Genomic DNA, 12,310 nt, shown 5'->3' on the forward strand with positions numbered 1-12,310 from the left:
AGAATTGTTAACTAGTAAAAGGCATTAACTTTAAGAAGGGTAAGGAGATCTCTAAAGAACATTGGAATAGTAGGTGTAGAGAACAACTACTACCTTCCAAGCTGAGGAGAGTACTCAAGGAAGGAACTCACTTGAAAGAAGACATCCTCTCAAGATGAGATTCAGGCTGCATTCGAGATGTGGCCATGGCCCACTGGATGGTGAAGAATTTCACCGAGGTGCTTCATTCCCACTAGAATGCTGGTGAAACTCTCTGGAAGTTTTGCTGGAGTGCCAGCAAAACTCGCCAAAAGGTGTGCACCAGCAGGTCTCCACAGGGAGCTGCCCAGTGGCCACTGCACCATAGGAGCAAGAAGAAACATAGGAGCAACAAGAAAAGTGTAAGAACCCCAAAGAAATGCCCCTTCTTCTGATAGTGTCCCCCCAGCGCCCTCTACTGACAAACATTACTTCATATCAGCTGGTATAGAAATGTTTTCAGGGTTCAGCTTCAGTATAGCAAAACCATGCAAAGAGTAGATTTGGAGCAGAAGAGCAATAAACTGGTAACTGTCATAAACATGATTTAGATACTATGCTAGATACAGAGTATTCAAAGATGAAAAAAGGTGGTCCTTTCTCTGAAAAAACTTATTATAGTGGTGGAGAAAGTGCTAATTTTTTTGGCTTTATTTCCTTTAAAAAAAATGATATCTTTCCAAGCCTTCTGAGATTCTCAGAAGAACACTAGGTGTGTTCAAGGTACTATCTTTACATATTGTTAAGTCATTCCCTAATTTAAATTAGCACAAATCAACGTAAGGTACAGATACAGAAGAAGACAGCTTTGAAGTCAGACAGCCAGAGTTGGAATCTTGACTCCTCCACTTACTGACCTTGTAACTCTGGGCAAATTACTTAATCTGTCTGTGCCTCCATTTCGTCCTCTGTAAAATGAGGATACAAATAGTATCAACCTCACAGAGTTGTTGGGAAGATTAAATGAGAGGGAGGCATGCAAGTATTTTTAACATAATATCTAGCATATAGAAAGGATTAAATAAACATATGCCATTATTTTTATAATAAATATAATCTTATATATTATATAATAAGATAGGACTAAAAATAACCTTTTAGAGGCCCCATTTAGGTTCCGAGTGATCAATTTCATGAATCCATATTTGGAGAGATCTTGTTCCACAGCAGTGCATATGAAAAAGATGAGAATCTTAGTTGACTCCAAGTTTAATAAGACCCAGATGATGATAATTCCCCTATTGTAGTTTCAGCTGGTCAGTCCACATGTGGACTATTATCCAGATAATATTCTGGATGCTGCATATTAAATAAACTTTGATAAATTTTAAAACAAAATTATGTAGAGAATAACAGATGACTATACAAAACAGAACATACAAACAAAAAACAGCTAAAGAAATGAGATTTGTTTAGTTAAGAGAAGATTTAAAAGATACCATAGCTCTCTTTAGCTAGTTCAAGGGTCATATTGTTCTTCTTGCTCTGGTCATCAAAATGAGTATAGGCATTCAGAACTTGACGAGGAGTGCTTTTCAAGGCCAGGAGCGGTGGCTCACGCCTGTAATCCCAGCACTTTGGGAGGCTGAGGCAGGCAGATCACGAGGTCAGGCGATCTAGACCATCCTGGCTAAAATGGTGAAACCCTGTCTCTACTAAAAATACAAAAAAAATTAGCCGGGCGTTGTGGTGGGCACCTGTAGTCCCAGCTACTCAGGAGGCTGAGGCAGGTGAATGGCATGAACCCAGGAGGCAGAGCTTGCAGTGAGCTGAGATCGCGTCACTGCACTCCAGCTTGGGCAACAGAGCAAGGCTCCATCTCAAAAAATAATAAATAAATAAATAAATAAATAAATAAATAAAGTGCTTTTTGGTTCAATGTAAATTTAAAAACTTTCTAAGAACGAAAGCCATTCCAATCATGGTTGAAACACATTTACAGATAGTGATTGGCATCTGCCACTCAAATATTCATACAGAGGTCTTCAAATAGAGCCTGAATAGACACCTATGATAGACTCTGTGATGTGTCACCCAGATCTCTCTTCAGAAATCACCCTCCCAGTCGCTGACAGTATTACCTGCAGACTGGCCTTAGCCATCAGCACTTTGAAGGATGGCCTTGATGAAGAAAGTTGTGTTACCCAAGGTCTTACCCCTCCCGAAGTGGTCTACACGGGTGTACAGGTGTATAATTCTTTTCGTTTGTTTGTTTGTTTTTAGAGACAGGGTGATTAGCCTGTTCTCACACTGCTAATAAAGACATACCCAAGACTGAGTAATTTATAAGGGAAAGAGGTTTAAATGACCCACAGTTCCACATAGCTGAGGAGGTCTCACAATCACGGTGGAAGGCAAATGAGGAGCAAAGTCATGTTTTACATGTCAGCCAGCAAGAGAGAGTGTGTGCAGGGAAACTGCCCTTTATAAAACCATCAGATCTTGTGAGACTTATTCACTGTCATGAGAACAGCACAGGAACGACCTGCGCCCATGATTCAATTACCTCCCATCGGGCCCCTCCCACGACACATAGGGATTATGGGAGTTACAATTCAAGATGAGATTTGGGTGGGGACACAGCCAAACCATATCATGGGCTGATCTTGAACTCCTGGGCTTAGGCAATCCACCTGCCTCGGCCTTCTGAAGTGCTGGAATTACAGGCATGAGCCACTACACCCAGCCTGATTATTTAGACAGTTCTAAAGGATCATTCCAACTTCAGAACTTCTCATAGGGTAAGCAGAGGCCTCTATTGGGAATGTCCCAACTTCTCCCTCTGCCCTATTTTGGTTCCTTTTCTTCCACAGGTGCTCTAAGAACACTCCATAGTAAAGTTCCCATGTGCTAATCTGCATCTCAGAGTCTGCTTCCCAAGGAATCTATCATGTGACAATACCTGCCCAGGATGCTATTGAACTGTTCTGAGTAGGGTAACAGGCATGGTCCCCTGCAGCCCTGTGACTGCCAAGTCTCTGGGCATCTGAAGCTGAACACTCTAAGTCTACAAAGCTCCATCCTATCCCCTGCCTGCAATCTATATGGATGATCCTCAATAAAACCTTAACCTTCTTTCTAATCACTTGTCCCAATGTTACTTGGGAGGGGCACTTGTTAAATCACTAGGTTTTTCATTCAATCACTTGTCCATTTTTTCAACAAATATTTCTTAAGACCTAAATATGTACTAGGTCTGGTGGGTGCAAGGGTGCACAGAAAACCTCTTTCCTGGAGCTTACGTGCTCATAAAGGGAGACAGATATTGATGAACACATCATTTCTCAAATTTCAGCCATTTGCAAACTGCTTCCAAAATTTTTGCCATATGAACTATATGAATTGGAAGTACCATAATGGCCCCCCTTCATCCCCTGCCACCCCTTGCTTTCTATACTTGAGCCTCACTGGCATCATGCTTCTTCCTGCCACAGGGCCTTGGCATATGCTGCTGCCTCTATCTGGAGTGTTCTTCACAAGCCTTGCCATATCTCTTTAACTAGTCAACTCTTACTCTTCCTTCAGATAGCAGCTCACTTCCTGGGGGAAGCTCTTAAGTGAAATGAAGTGAAGTTGCCTAAGCCCAGGAGTTCAAGACCAGCCCATGATATGGTTTGGCTGTGTCCCCACCCAAATCTCATCTTGAATTGTAACTCCCATAACCCCCATGTGTCATGGGAAGGACCCGATGGGAGGTAATTGAATCATGGGGGCAAAATGAAGTCTGATTATGGTACTTCTAATTCATATAGTTTATGTAAGATGGATTGTTTTATCTACTTTAAGGCCCATTGTATGCAAAAACACTCATAAAAGTATAAGTATTCATTACTAGTAGTACTATATAGATATTTCTTCTAATACACATTAAAATAAACAATAACTTTAACGTCATAAAAGGACATCCACATATCATCTGTCCTGTCATACATATACCACACTTTAGGAAGTAATTTACCCAAGGAATCACACAGAGAAATGTAAAACTGCAACTGTCACAGCTGCTTGCAAAGAAGTATCCGGTATCCTCAGACCATATAAGAAGAGGATTTTACTTCATTTCACTTAAGAGCTTCCCCCAGGAAGTGAGCTGCTATCTGAAGGAAGAGTAAGAGTTGACTAGTTAAAGAGATATGGCAAGACTTGTGAAGAACACTCCAGATAGAGGCAGCAACATATGCCAAGGCCCTGTGGCAGGAAAAAGCATAATGCCAGTGAGGCTCAAGTATAGAAAGCAAGGGGTGGCAGGGGATGAAGGGAGGTCAGCCAGGGAGGTAGAAGCCAGTGATAGAAGAGGGAAGCTGGTAGACTCCATTCTCCACCATCTGCAGACAACCACGTAGAAGCCACATATACACGATCATCCTGTCTCCCCACACAGCTGAATTATAACACTTCCCTAGACCCTCTGCCAAAAGACACAAATAATCAGTATCAACTTGCATGTATCTGGCCTGGACTCAAATCTGAAACTCTGAAATTTATTTCAGACATGAAACTTTGGAAACTGAAGTTGTATTTGCTAAATACTTAGATCTTTCATGGAGGCTTTTATTCATTCCATTCAGCAGGTGGAGTAGAGGAAAATGCTTTTTATTCCCAACATATTCCCTTAAACCCAAAAGGAAAAACAAAGTTTGCCAGCATAGCTGAGGTGGGAGTTAGAACAGGGAAGCAGTGATTCTATTCTGTATCTTGAGTCTCATTCATATCGAAAACATGAAGTAATTAGCTTCTTATTGCTGTACTTCCAGAGATTCTGAATTTGATGTTTCTGTCCAAGTTTGGGTAGCTATGCTACTATTCAGTCCAAAAACAAATGAAGCAGCCTAAAAAGAATCACACAACTAAAAACCACATCTTTCACAAGCTACAAAAACAGAAGACAACTAGGAAACTTTTCAGAGATGTTGCCAGTTTCATGATTCAGGGACAGGAGAGGGGGAATTGGCTGGCTGGAGGCAATGTCTTAATCTGGGTATGAAAATAGATAATATACATATGTTTTTATAGATCTAAGGAAGAAAACTCAACAGCTCACATTACTTTGCAGAAACTAGCTCCTTAGCATCCTAAGGTCACATAGTGATCCCATGGAAAAGACAAATAAACCAAAGGGAAATAAAGAGAATAGAGACAAAATATTTTTGGTATTCCAGGTTCTATAAGAAACATGACTGATTCTTTATAATAACCACTCTGAATTGATCTCATTCCTTTTTCTAAAAGGCATGGGGCTAGGTGTGATGGCTCACACCTGTAATCCCAGCACTTAGGGAGGCCGAGCTAGGTGGATCATTTGAGGTCAGGAGTTCGAGACCAGCCTGGCTAACATGGAGAAACCCCATCTCTACTAAAATACAAAAATTAACCAGGCATGGTGGTGCATGCCTGTAATCCCAGCTATTCGGGAGGCTGAGGCACAAGAAGAACCTGGGAGGCAGAGGTTGCAGTGAGCTGAGATCGTGCCACTGCACTATAGCCTGGGTGACAGAGTGAGACTCTTGTCTCAGAAAAAATAAATAAATAAAGTTTAAAAGGCATGGACAGGAGATCTGCCTTCCTGACAACCAAACAATAAAGTACTTTCTGAATTCCTGGTTTGGAAGAAGGGATTGTAACAGACACCAGAGAATCCAGAGAACAAAAAACCGACACTATTATGAGGTTCACACTCACAATTTGGCTGGTGAACGTGATATACGAACAAATCATTAGAATGTAACAGGAGAGCACTAAGAGGAATATGGACTGGATGCTACCAGAACACAGGTAGGAGGAAAAATTCTACTCAGGGGAGTTAGGGAAGACTTCCCAGAGGAGTAACGTTTTAGCTCTATCAGAAGAGACAAGCAGGCACTACGGTTTGTACGTTCACATGTCCCCAAAATTCATGTGTTGAAACCGAATCACCAGTGTGATAGCGTTAGGAGGTAGGACCTTTGGGAGGACCTACCTCCTAAAGGAATTAGCGCCAGTATAAAAGAGGCCTGATGGAACTGCCTTGTCTCTTCCACTGTGAGGACAAAGCCAGAAGGAGCCATGAACCACTTTCTACGAACTAGAAAGTGGGCCCTTGCCAGACAGCAAACCTGCTGGTGCCTTGATCTTGAGCTTCCCAGCTTCCAGAACTGTGAACAATAAATTTCTTACACGCTATTCAGTCTGTGGTATGTTTTTACAGCAGCCCAGACAAAGACAGCAGGTGTCTACCAGGTGGGGAAGTAGGAAAAGGAAGCAGGACCATGGAGTCTCACCTCACTCATGGATTAGATACCAAAGAATCGCGCACAAAAGGGAGTCACATGTGGTCAAAGTCACCCCCGACAAGCCTGCAGGGAGACGCATGTACCATCCTTGGGCCAATCCAACATGGCCGTTCCTTCCTTCCACATGGAAACAGATCACAGATCACTGCTTCCTCAGCTGGGCACTAGAGGAAGTCACTGACATGTGCTTGGGGGCTACATCCTATGAATATAGTGAATAATTAAGCACCATCATCACCCTTAGCCAAGAAGTGCTCCTGGAATGAGAGGCCCAGAAAACTGGGGCAACAGCAGACTCCCACCTCACCTCTCACTGCCCTCGGAGCACAAATGCAAGGAGTAGAAGGATGAGCAGATCACCTACACTATTAACTGCAATTTTTTCTTTTCTCTCTGCTAAGTAAAGTTTCTTTCCTGTGAGTTAACTATGTGTGTGTGACGTCGCTTTCCTGCCAAGTAGAGGGCACAAGCTCTGGAGTCCTCTGATGCTACTACTGTATTTGTGATTTCCGTAAGACTTGGTCTCCCTATCTCTAATACGGGGAGAATAGTGTAAGCTTCTTCACTTGGTTGGCATGAGGATTCAGTGAACTAAGCCATGCAGATGCACAGAAACACTGCAAGGCACAGGGAAAGTGGTCCATGAGTATTTACTATTACTGCTATTATTAGGACTCCAGTCAGAAGACACAGCACGGGTTTGGGCCCAAGTACAAGAACAGCAGGTTTAAAGGATGTTGAGCAGCCCAACTTGCCAGAGGTGAAGCTGATAAAGCAGGAAACTTACTTCACAAATCAGGAGAATTTGGGAAGGTTCTTTATTGCAGGACTAAGCTTCCACTCTGCCTTTGGGCAAGAAGAAACCAGTGGAGATTTGAAGCAGGTAAGTCATAACTTGACATTTTGATTAAACTGAGATAGCTCTAGCTGTACTGTGGAAAAGAAGGTGGGAAAATCAACCAGGAGGCTCCTGCAGGAGGTTAGTCTTGAGATAAGGAGAAAATAAATTGGCTGGGTGCAGTGACTCATGCCTGTAATCCCAGTGCTTTGGGAGGCCGAGGCAGGAGGATCTCTTGAGGCCAGGAGTTTGAGACCAGCCTGGTCAACATGGTGAAACCCCATCTCTACTAAAAATACACAAATTATCTGGGCGTGGTGGCACATGCCTATAATCCCAGCTACTCAGGAGGCTGAGGCATGAGAATCACTTGAACCCAGGAGGCAGAGGTTGCAGTGAGCTGAGATCATGCTCCTGCACTCCAGCCTGGGCAAAAAAACAAGACTCTGTCTCAAAAAAAAGAAAGAAAGAAAATGAATTGTCAGTGATGATGATGATAATGACAGTCTTGGCGTGGGTCCCCCAAAAACAGACCCTGAGACCATGACTTGGGTGCAGGTTGAGAGGAAAGTCCAAGAAGTGCAAGTTGAGGGAGGAGAAAGGCAGACATGGAAGGGTAAAGGGCCAAAAAAAGGCATATCCCTAAGCAGGTGACTGCTGTAGAAAACTGGCCTCAACTCCAATGGGGGCGTTCTGAGGGACTGTGGAGGAAACACCCCAGAATTGCCCAGCAAGGGAAGCTGGGGTACTTACCCATTGACTTCCATCCTTCTCTGGTTGAGGGTTTCTACTGGAGGTGTAAATCGCAGGACTTCTGGGCTGCTCTGCCTCTGGAATGACAAGCTCCTGGAGCACCTGAGGAAGTCCTTGGGGAGAGAAAGGGGTGAGCTTTGAGGTGGGAAGTTTGAGTTTGATTGGGAACTGTCCTTCAGGGCTGCATGTGAGCTCAGAAGTGGCTGACAGGATATGGGGAGTTGGAGAGGAGGAGGAGGAAGAGTAATTGCAGCAGGCAACCTTTACTGGGTGTTTCCCATGGGCCAGGCATGGTGCTAAGCACTTAATATAAATACATTATCACAGTCTACCCTTACAACCCTCAGGAGGTGATGATGCTCTTAGTATCTTCATCTTATAGATGGGGAAACTGAAGCATCAAGAGGTTATATGATATATCCAAAGTCACACAGCAAGTAAATGATGACACCCATACTTGAGCTCACGTATTCCGAGTCCAGGGTCCACACCTTCCGTCACTACTCTATATTGCCTCAGAGAGAATAGCAACATGCTGGGAAGAAGGGATAAATCTGAGAACAATTTAGGGCAGTACTGTCCGTAGAATCTTCTGTAATGATGGAAATGATACCTGTGCTGCACAGTATAGTAGTCATTAGCTACATGTGACTCTTGAGCACTTGGAAATGTGAATTGTGTGACTGAAGAATTAAAATTTGAACTTTATGTAATTTTAATTAATTTAAATTGAAATAGCAATGCATGGCTAGTGGCTACTGAACTGGACAATGAAAATTTAGGAGTAGAATATCCTGCCCTGAAGAAGGTGACGATGACTTAGAACTTCACCAGCATGATGATGTTATACTGCATGGTGATGTGCGCCACAGTAAGTTACTAAGAGTATTTTAAAATCGGAAATTAGGGTGGGCATGGTGGCTCATGCCTGTAATTCCAGCACCTTGGGAGGCTGAGGCGGGAGGATTGTTTGAGCCCGGCAGTTTGAGACCAGACTGGGCAATGTGGCAAAATCCCCTCTCTAAAAAAATACAAAACTTAACCAGGTGTGGTGGCACATGCCTATAGTCCCAGCTACTTGGGAGGCTAAGGTGGGAGGATCTGTTGAGCCTGGGAGGTTGAGGCTGCAGTGGGCTGGGATTGCACCACTGCACTCCAGCCTGGGTGACAGAGTGAGATCCTACCGCAAAACGAACAAAATCTTAAATTAATGAATTTTAAACTTTTTATTTTAAAATATTATCAAATGAATGCAGATCCATAGTTTAAAAAGTCATATGGTACTATAGGGTTTATAACAAAACACAGCAGCCTCCCCTCCCGTTGCACCCACTTTCTGCTCCCAGAGGCAACTACTTTCATTTCCTCTAGATACTTCTTTTGATACCTTTGTATTTCTAAATATCATGTTGACATTGTATTTCCTAATTTTTCTTCAATATTAAACAGTATCTATTGGCTTCATTATGGGAAATAAGGATTTAGCTTCTTGCCCTATCCGCCAGCCAGATGTATATACATAGACTCCACTGCATCCCAGGGCCATTTGCACTCTCCCTATGTAGCCACAGCACACCATTGGTTAGATCAACATCCAATGTTTACATAGTAAAACTATGTAACTGTTAGTTGTATAAAGACCACACAGATGATTGTGTTTCTTTTCTTACAGCAGTGTCTGGTTTTTATTGCCACCATTTTCAACCTGCTTATCATTAATTCAGGCCCGGCGCGGTGACTTACGCCTGTAATCCCAGCACTTTGGGAGGCCAAGGCTGGCGGATCACAAGGTCAGGAGATCGAGACCATCCTGGCTGACACAGTGAAACCCTGTCTCCACCAAAAACTCAAAAAATTAGCTGGGCATGGTGGCAGGCGCCTGTAGTCCCAGCTACTCAGGAGGCTGAGGCAGGAGAACTGCTTGAACCTAGGAGGCGGAGGTTGCAGTCAGCTGAGGTCACGCCACTGCACTCTGGCATGGACAACAGAGCGAGACTCCGTCTCAAAAAAAATAAAGTCATTAATTCAGGCCCAAACTTTCTGGTAAAACTCTAAAAAGTCTCTCAGTACAGTCAACTACATTGCTTATGACTTCAAATTTTCATTGCAATACCCATTCTGAAGCCCTCCAATCTCTTTCTCCAATTCATGAGGCTGTTCTCAGGGCCTCCTGCAAGGCAGTCAACCCGTGGTTTCCCTCCACGATTTTCCTGGGATTCCTTATAACTCCCTCCTGTTTTTGACTGGCTGTTCTAGGATCCCACAGAATCTTCTTTCTTGATTTATTCTTCACCCACCTACCCATCTTTTAAAATATCCTCCAGTAGCTTTTTTATAAATGGTACATGGAAAGTCCCTTTTCAAAAAGGGGCTTTGTCATGAAAATGTCTTCACTCTAGCCTTTCACTTTTGTGACAGTCTGGCTGGGTATGGAAAGTTCAGTTGGAAATTATTCTCCCTCATAAACATGAAGACATTGTTCTTTTATCCCCTAAGAGTACTGAAATGAAAAAGTGTGATGTCATTCTGATTTCTGATCAATTACATGGCATGCCTTCTTTTCCTCTGGCAGTTTTCAGTATCTTCTTTGCCTCTAATGTTTGAAATGTTTTAATAGTGAGCCTTAGTGTGAATATTTTTATTCACTGTGTTGAGTTTGTGGTGGGCCCTTCCAATCCAGAAACGTATGTCCTTTGGTTCTAGGAAATTCTCTGGTACAATTTCTTAGCTAATTGTCTCCTATCCATTTATTAAGTATCCCCTGCCAACCCAGCTCTACTGTTAGTAGAAGCTTGACTTCCTGATTTGATCCTTTAATATTCTTTTTTTTCTATCTCTCTCTTATTTTCCATCTTTTGGTGTTTTTTTGTCATATTCTCTGGAAGATTTCTTCCACTTGTTTTAAATTAAGGAAGAATTAAAAGATGCAATAATTAAATGAATTATTTAATTCATTTAATCCAGTCTTTGACTGGAACTTGATTTGCAAAATACAACTATGAAAGACAATTTTGAAAAAATTGGAGGAATGTGAGTATGAAATGGATATTAAATGATATTTAAAAATTATTAAGGATTTATTGAAGGATATTAGGGAATTATTATTAAGTTGTATAGTGGTTAATTTTATGTGTCAATGTGTCTAGGCCACAGTCCACCAATATTTGGTCAAGTATTATTCTAGATACTTCTGTAAAGGTATATGCTATGTAAGGTTAACACTCAATTAGACTTTGAGTAAAGCAGAGTCTCCTCCATAATGCGGGTGGGCCTCATCCAATCAGCTGAAGGCCTCAATAGGAAAAAGATGGATCTCCCTTGAGGAGGAAGGAATTATGCCAGCAGACAGCTTTCACACTCAAACTACAACATCAGCTCTTCCTTTAGGTATTTTTTTCCTTATTTATTTTGAGATGAGAGTCTCACTTTGTCTCCCGGCTGGAGTGCAGTGGCATGATCATAGCTCACTGCAACCTCAAATTCCTGGCCTCAAGGGATCCACCCACCTCAGATTCCTAAGTAGCTGGGACTACAGGCAAGTACTAGCATGCTCTTGAGTTTTCAGCTTGCCATCATACCCTGCAGGTATGATGGACTTGCCAGCCTCCACAATCGTGCAAGCCAATTCCTTAAAATAAATATCTAACTATCTCATACACACAGATACACATACACACTCCCTGTTGCTTCTGGTTCTCTGGAAAACTCTAATGTAAGTTGTTAAGCAGTGGGTGTATGAGTGTTTATTATACTATTCTTTTTACTTCTGTTTTAAAATTCCCAAAGTAGACAGTCAAATCAAAGAGGAAAATTTAAAAATCATAGCAGTGGGTGGGCAGTACTGGGGGTTCATTGGTCAAGTAGATGAGGTTTTTAAACTCCTCAGGGAGTGGGGGCAGGTAGGAAACTAGGTCTTGAGCTGAAGGTAGGCAGGAACTGCAATTGAGACATCTGTTAACCAGGAGTTTCGAAGAACTACACTCTAGTCAGAGAAGGGATGGATCAAAAAAAAAAATAGCCTATTCATTGGCCTGAGGATGCAGCTCTCTTCAACCTTGTGCCATGAAGAAAGTTCTCTAAGACTTTATAATCATGAGCCTGTCTTCAAGAAGATTTGGGCTACAAAGTTATACCTGCTTGGTCTAGGAACCCTTAGCCTTAGAAATTCACATAAGAAAGAGGTCTGTGATATTCCTGGGACACCAGGTGACAGCAAAGAAAAGCCTCCCTGTAGATCTAAAGCCCTAAATCAGGATGCTTGGTGTTTCCATGTTTACTGCACCCCAATCAATAGCTCATAATCCAAAAATTACTTACAAAAAGTTAAATGAGAGAGAGCCAGCAGACACACCAACCGTACTTCTGAACATGCAAGAGCTTCAGATACTGAACATTCAAGAGCTTCAGGACACTGACTGGATACAGGCCATAA

At 42.4% G+C, this 12,310-nt stretch overlaps 1 long non-coding RNA gene across 2 annotated transcripts in view; it reads right to left on the bottom strand.

The window, feature by feature from the left end:
• LOC103244713 (uncharacterized) overlaps nt 1–12,310 on the bottom strand; it is a 301,134-nt gene that overhangs the window by 104,965 nt on the left and 183,859 nt on the right. For both annotated transcript variants that reach the window (XR_012090835.1, XR_012090834.1), the window contains exon 3: nt 7,879–7,991. This is a non-coding gene — a long non-coding RNA (uncharacterized lncRNA). The remainder of the gene's footprint in view (nt 1–7,878; nt 7,992–12,310) is intronic.

Source organism: Chlorocebus sabaeus, chromosome 23, assembly GCF_047675955.1.
Source record: "Chlorocebus sabaeus isolate Y175 chromosome 23, mChlSab1.0.hap1, whole genome shotgun sequence".
NCBI classification, from domain to species: Eukaryota; Metazoa; Chordata; class Mammalia; order Primates; family Cercopithecidae; genus Chlorocebus; species Chlorocebus sabaeus.